The sequence below is a fragment of the Phragmites australis genome, chromosome 16 (assembly GCF_958298935.1).
Source record: "Phragmites australis chromosome 16, lpPhrAust1.1, whole genome shotgun sequence".
NCBI classification, from domain to species: Eukaryota; Viridiplantae; Streptophyta; class Magnoliopsida; order Poales; family Poaceae; genus Phragmites; species Phragmites australis.
Window position 1 is genome coordinate 3449972 of NC_084936.1, and position 8162 is coordinate 3458133.

The following is an 8162-nucleotide window of genomic DNA, read 5'->3' on the forward strand; positions in this document are numbered from 1 at the left end:
CCTTTCTTGGAATCCTGCATATTGAACCTTTTCAATACCTTGTCGATCTATGTACTCTAGCTTAATTCGATCAGCCTTCTCGACCTATCTCTATAGATGTTTATGCCCAATATGTATGCTTCCTCCCCTAGATCTTTCATTGAGAAACTCTTTCGCAATGAAGATTTGACAGCATCAAGCACTGGAATATCACTCTTGATTAATAATATGTCATCTACATATAAGACTAGAAACACAAGTACGCTCCCACTAGTCTTTTTTTTAAACACAAGGCCCTCTTCATTCTTGATGAAACCAAACCCTTTGACCACTTCATCAAAACGAAGATTTCAACTCCGAGAAGCTTGTTTCAGCCATATATGGACTTTTGCAACTTGCATATCTTCCTAGTATTTCATTTTTCGGATCGACAAAACATTCAGGATGTGTCATGTACATTCAGTCTTTCTATTATATGACTCTCCTGAATCAATATAATTGGTGGATATTTCGTTTACCCCTTCCAACTCCTCGTGATTTCTCACAACAGTGAAGTTAGGGTGTTATGATATCCCATCATTTAAAGTAGTGCGCATATTTATGCTGGGTTTTGGATGTTGAGCATCCTTAGGCCTTGGACATTGGGTATCCTTAAGGTGTCCATCAGTATCAGGTTGATTTGTATTTACTATTTTAGAAATTAACTTGCTTTATGTCCGCAGAAGCTTTTGAGAAGCATTATCCCTTTTGACCATAGTTCTCCTCCTCCACCCCTCTTTTTTGCATTTAGAAGTTGAGTAGGTTTATGTATTTCGACTATTTTTGACACAATTACAGCAGGAATACGAGATTTAGTGACATATCTATAGTCAGTAAATGCATCTGACAGATTATTTGCAATATGTTGCAAATTTATAATTATCTGAACTTCAAGTTCAGATTCTTTAGTACATGGATCTAAGGACTGAATCTTGTGACATTCCAATCTATTTCCTAGCTTTCTATGTTGTACTTTTGATGTCCCCTAATGCTGGGAAATTGTCCTCACCAAAAATACAGTCAGCGTACCGGGATGTGAATAGGTCCTCTGTTAGGGGTTAAGGTATTTAATGATTGACAGAGAATTATACCCCATATAGATCCTCAATTTTCTATGTGGACCTATTGATGTATGCTACAGTGGTGATATCGATACGTATAAAGTGCAATCAAATTTTCGTATATGGAAAATACTTGGTTGATTTTCACATACAAATTGCAATGGGGAATCCATATGATATGCAGTTGGTCTTATTTGAATAAGCGCTGCAATGTGTAAGACCGCTTGACCCCAACATGTGGTTGGTAAATTACAATTCTATAATAATGGTCTTGCAATTAATTTTACTCTTTTAATAAGAGGTTCAATTAGACCATTTTGAGTGTGCACATAAGGTACTAAGTGCTCCAAGGTAATGCCTAAGGCCATGCAATAATCATTGAAAGCTCGTGAATAAATTTAGTATCCATTCTAATGGATTTTATCCTGTTGTTAGGATAATGTGCTCTTAATTTGATAATTTGAGCAATTATTGGTTTTTTGTCGATAATAGACATACATGTGTCCATCTAGTAGATGCAACTATGAGCACCAAGAAGTACCTAAATGATCCAGGTAATGGCTGAATAAGACAACATATATTACCTTGAATGAGTTCAAGGAAAGTTAGTGGTTTATTTTTATTTTTTAGGTAAAAGGGATTTAAAATTACATTCCTTGTGACACATGCAATGCACACAAAATCTGAGGATTTTAGAAATTTTGCAATATTTATATTACGACCAACAAAATTGTTGATAATTTTTCTCATCATCTCGCTGGCAGGATGAAAAATATTACAACACTTATTATTGCATAATATGGCTAATAATATGCTATGGGATTGACGGAGAAACTTATTCATGTCTCAATACATGTCATGGGAAGTATATTTCACAAGCATGTTGTCTTCATTCATGGAGTCTTCCTATTTCTGCTAGATCATGTTGTCTTTGTGCTCTTGAGGAACATCTTGAGAACAATTAGCTTCCATATTGATGTCAGGTTGTATGTCGAAGTGAGTTCAAATTTGTTCCCTTGAATTTGTTTTTCTTTTCCAACATATTTTAGGTATAAATAAACCAAATATTTGGGGTTTGGCATTTCTTAGTATGATGATTCATACAACCACACCTTTGACAAATTTGAGAATTTGGCTCGTAGTTTTGTTTCTTGAATTTTCCTTTTCCCCCTTGTTGAATCCATGGAACTACTGCTTATTCTCATTGCTCTTCCACTTTCCTTTGAACTTCTTTTTTTGCTTTTTGTCTCCACCAAATTTGTTCCTATTCTGAATTTTGGAATGTACTTCAAGCAATGGAGCTGCACCCATTAGGCGTTGATGATGGTTCTTTATTAGAAGTACATCATGTTTTTCTACTTGAAGTAGTGTATAGGTCAATTCAGAATACTTGTTGTACATTTAGGTAGCAATACCCTATTTGTTGGTAAGAAAGTAGACAAAGTTTTATTGATCATGTCCGCGTCCGAGATGGGTTGATCACAGAAGCGCAGCTTGGAGCATATCTTATGAACAACTGAATTATAGCCTGGCATAGATGTGAAATCTTGAAAACGAATGAGAGACCATTCACAAAGTGCTTCTGGCAGAATCACATATTTTTGCTGATCATAACGTTCTTTAAGCGATACCCAAAGAGCCTTGGTTCTTCTTCCATTAGATACTCATTTTTGAGATCTAGATAAAGGTGACGCCTTAAAAAGTATAAGGCTCCATATTTGGTTGTAGCAGGTATCTCGGGAGCATCTGGTAGAGGTTCTTCTATTCCTGAAATAACACCTCAAGATGTCGTAGAAATCTAGACATACATTGCCCAAGTGAGATAATTTCTCCCATCTAATGAGAGTTCCTGAAAATCTTTGTTGGTTATGTAAGCCATATCCTACATTAAAAGTCATGAATGTAATTAATGTTCTATGAGAATAAATTAAGTATCATGGAAGTGATGTAATAATAAAAAATTAAAATAATTATGAGTATTGAATAACTGTTGGTGTAGACCTTCATGATATGTAAAATCTTCGCTGCTAATGTATTGGGCTTCACTTTTAAGGAAGTAGATGACACGTAGTCACTATCAAGTACATAGATTTTGTACATGAAAAATATTGGAAAACACGTTGAAGGTAATCACCAAAAAGGTGTAGACCTCGTAGCAATAGGCAAGAAACTAGCTACTATAACATAGACTCCATCCAATTAAGGTGAAGGACGCTACAATCACAACCAATGTTACTACCTTGTGTTATGCCAATATTTTATGAAAAGGTAGCCACCAATTTTTTTGCATAAATAACTGCAAATTATTTAAGCTAAGGCTTAAAGAAATAATAAATTACAGAATGAATAAATAAATAAAAGAAATATATGCACAAAAGAAACATGTATATCAAATTGCAATTATATTAACATATGAAGTATTATTGAGGTACTACATTGAAATTGCAAAAAATGTACATTATTATGCTATTCCTTACAACTTGAGGGTCCGGAAAGCATTTCTACATAAGGTAAATAGAACAAAACATAAATTATGCATAGTATGAGGACTAAAACATAAAAAACATAGGTTTTTTAATTTTTATTTACGTTATGTCATGCAATTACATAAAATCCGAGGGCTTTTATGCAAAATAGCTTGTTAGTTTAGATAATAAGGCCATTGTGACCTGTTTTGGCCCATTATAGCTGAATTTGGCCCATGGTGGCTCAGTTCAGTATGGTCCTCTTGGTCCAGGACGCAGTCAGTGGCTTCGGTCCACTATGGCTCGGTGTGGCCCATAGCAATGGTGGCATGGCGGGCTTGCTGAAATGGCGCGCTTGACACGTCCCGTCTTGACGTGGCCGACTGGTTGAATGCCTGGCGGGACCCATCTTGGAGCAGCCCAAAGTGGTCGAAGAGGCCCGCCTGGCCATCGCTGTATAAAAGGGCAGAGACAAGGGGGCAAGGGTTAGGGTTCTCGGCCTCTCCTCCCCCCCAGCGCCCATAGTAGTGGCACCACAACCACTTCCCCCACCGCCTTTTGCCGTGTGTTGTTGGCTCTATGCATCATTTGCCACCGTAGACGCCGAAATCGCCAGAGCCACCGTAGATCCGCCCATGTCCCCCTCCCCCACCACCATTGGCCATCGGTGGAGTGCCCCATCCTGGCAGGCATTCACCAGGCCATCGGCCTTTCAGGCGACGCAAGTCGAGGGTCGGCCACCGTCGACGACGAACTTCACGTGAGAGGCGGTTCGTTCCTCCTCAGCCTTTGTGCATCAAAATTCACGGAGGAAGCCATCCAAGAGGTCGACGCCGCTGGGGTTCCATGGGCGTTGGAGAACTGGCCACCTGTACGTCGTTGCTGCAGTGGTGCAACAGAAGAGGCTGTAGGGAGGTGTTGGAGGCACTGATGGGGCCGGGACCGAGACTGTCAACTCTGGTGATGGCGGGTACAGTGGTCGTAAGGGGACTAGTGAAGATGGTGTAGTCATGTACACCAGTGAGCGGGGTGCAGGCATGCACACCGACACCGGCAAAGGAGGCACATGCACGTGCACTGAAGGCGCACTCTATGGGCCGCTTGCACGCAACACCTCAAGGTCATGCACCGAGCAACATGCGTAGCCTTGGACCGGACATCATGGCACTGATGGCCAAGAATTAATTTAAATTATTCAAATTTAATTTCTTTTCTCTCCATTTTCTTCCCTCAGGCCCAACCCACACCGGCCCAACCTCTCTTCTCTTACTTGGACCGCACCAAGAACACCCGGCCCAATCATCTCCCACCTCGGCCCATTCATGTGCAAGTTAGCCCATTCCACCAATTGCCTCCTTCCCTTGTCTTCTTCTTCCTGTCATCATCGTCGCACACTGCAACACAACCCAAGAACGCCACCTGTGTATATCGCTCGTCGCACTACACCTTGCCACCGGCCATCTCTGCCTTGTCCTCACACCACCTCGAGCTCGAGCTCATCCTCTAAGCATCACATTCTTCCTTTAAAAGCCAGAAGCTCAACCACCACCTTCATCCCTTCCCGCTGCTTCCACGTGACCACGCCCACTCGGTCACACCATTCCACCACGCTGCTCACCTCCAGCCATTGCCACCTCGCATCACCAACTCGAAGTTTAGAATCCAAGCAAGGATGTGGAAAATGAAATGAAGGAAGACCCGACGACAAATAACCTAGAAGACTCGACGATGAGTAGACTAGAGGACTCAAACAACAAGACCAATCAAGATTCGACATCAGTCAAGGCAAGTCCTATTTTCCTTCAACATTTGAACCCATATTTATAAAAATAAAAATGACCAACTTAAAACATGATTTATCATCGCATATGAAAATAAGTTTTATCATCGCATGTGGAAATATATTTTATCATCGCATGTGATATATAAATTCTATTTCAATTGTTGTATTAGTTAAATCCCATTTGTTAAATACCACACCTTGAATATTATCATCCTAGTTCCATGTCGCCCTAGGATTTTCCTGACGTTATCTATATTAACGTGAGATGATGCATTGCCATCATCTAGTATGTCGCCCAGATGATCATCAAATGCATTCTTTTGTCATGAATCTTTGATAATTGTGAAATTCTTGGTGTTTGTGTGGGAAATGGTGGGTGGTGTATAAAATGGGTTAAAATAGTTTTGGCGGGGTAGGTAGAGTAGTCCTTTGGGAATGATGCTCTCAAGGATCCGAGTGACTTGTTTGGTACTCATGTCAATTACGAAGATACCTACTTCGGCCACATAAGAACTGAATCATTGCGCTGTCATGTTGAACCAATCCAGTGCAACCACACTTCTTGAATGAGCAAGACTCACTACTATAGAAAAGATCATCCGTGCGCCCTTTTACTATCGGTTCAGAAATAACCGGCAGTGATAAAATATCACTTCTAGTTCTTACCAAAAACTGGCAGTGATAGCCCATCTAGTAAAATCCGCAGTGATAATCAAGTATCACTGCCGGTTCATATAAAAATCGATACTGATACTATCACTTGATAATGAACCGGTAGTGATACTTAATTATCACTACTGGTTCTAGCTATAAATCGGCAGTGATAATAGAGGCATCAATACCGGTTCATTATATTAACCGTCAGTGATAATAAAATGCAGCACATCTTGGGAAATTCATAATTTCTTTATATCGAGTCGGATGGAGACAAACTTTGTAGTTGATAACTTTTTTCATTTGAGGTCATATAGATGTCCAAATAATCATATAAAGACTATCGAAGGAAAACCACGTACTAGACCACAAAGTAAATTGTCAGATCTAGTGTAACACTAGTAGAAATGATTGAAAAACCACACACAAAGCTACAAAGTTGAAAGCTGCAACTTCAAAGATTTTTATCGTGAGTTTGGTAACTTGGATTGATGAAATATCTGTGCAACACTGACCTTCAAATGTAGCACTTAGTCACCAAAACTTTTCAGGCAAATTGGAGAAGGTAAATTTTCGATTAAAAAGTTCAGATGTTTTGTCGACGGTATTCTAAGCCTTTTTTGGATAAAGTAAGATACAAGTGTAAACACATGTATGTTTTTAGATGTGCCTTCTCGTTAGCTTCTAAAGTAGAGATAGAAGGTTGAAATCGGACTCCGTATGCAAAAGTTATGGTCGTTTTACCAAACAATGTATGGATTGGAGACATACTTTTTTATACACAGTCGGATGGAGACAAACTTTATATGAATATTGTAGATCTCGACGAGATGTACAACTTTGTAGTTTAAAATAATAAATTACCCTATAGCCATCAAGTAAGACTGTGAGGTGAGATGGTAAAAAAGCTTCGCGCGAGGGGTGAGGTCGCTGGTTTTGACTCACACAAACTACTCGAGCACGTAATTTTCTATATTCGCAGGTTCGACTCCCACTGAAGCCGCTGGGGGTTCATCACAAGATAGAGAAGCCGCGGGAAGCAACAGGGGTTTGTTCGTCGAGTTAAAAAATATAGTCCCAAACACATCGGATCTAGGTCTGATTATTACTGTCAGTTTGTAACACAGACTGAAAATGATACTACCCAGTATCACTGCCACTTATTCATTGCTGCTCGGTTCCAAAACCGGCAGTGATGCCTTTTTTGAACTGGCAATGATGATATTTTCTATAATAGTGACTTGACGTTTTCTCTCCCGACTAAGTTGGACACATCGAGAGGAGAGATGACAACAATGAGAATCTATTTGCTCTATGTGAAACTTGGGGAATCAAAAGCTCTACGAAGGCTTGCTATCATGATCTTTGTTATTATCCTTGGAATAAGCACTTGGATGTCTCGCAACAGGAGTCCAATGAAGTAGGGTGAACAAAGTGTCTCGATATGACTTGCCCCTCCATTCTCAATGATTGGAGGCTGAGCATATCATGTGTGTAAAGTTGTACACCTTTGTAGAGTACAAATCTATTTGAATAGCCGTATCCACAGTCATAAACATGCGAAGCAATGACCTCAGTTGATTAGACGTGGGGCATGAGTATCCTTGATGTGTGAGTGTGTGGACTAAATGTCCATATGGTGGAATGGTTGGCATGTACTTTGAGTACACCAGTGTCGTCGGTGTGCGGGATAGCCCCTCCCATGACCAAAAATCCTCAGTTATAACTTATATCTTTGATAAGTTGTTTTTGAGTTTTTAATTAGAAGACACAACTAAACACTTGCATAAAATCGCTTTATGCATAAAAATATATCGTATAGCCTTAATCCTTATGATAACCATTATGCATCTATCAACTCCTTGAAGTAGTATAGGACTTGCAAAGAGTAGTATAGGATTTATTGAGTACCTTCAGTATTTAACTTGTTTTCAGATTCAAAGATGGAATTCAATCTTGTTTCGGATGAAGACAAAAAGAAGAAGTCTAAGGTCATGGTCGCACTCAAGTTACATGTGGCATTGAGACGTTTCTCTTACATGCGCTATAAGTTCTTCTGGTTGGCTTGTCACCCGTGGATCCTAGTTCATGAGACCATCATTTTTTCGTTTTCAGGTAATTATTTTATTCAAATTATGCATTTGATATTATTCTGTTGAAATCTGTGCATATCAGCTACTG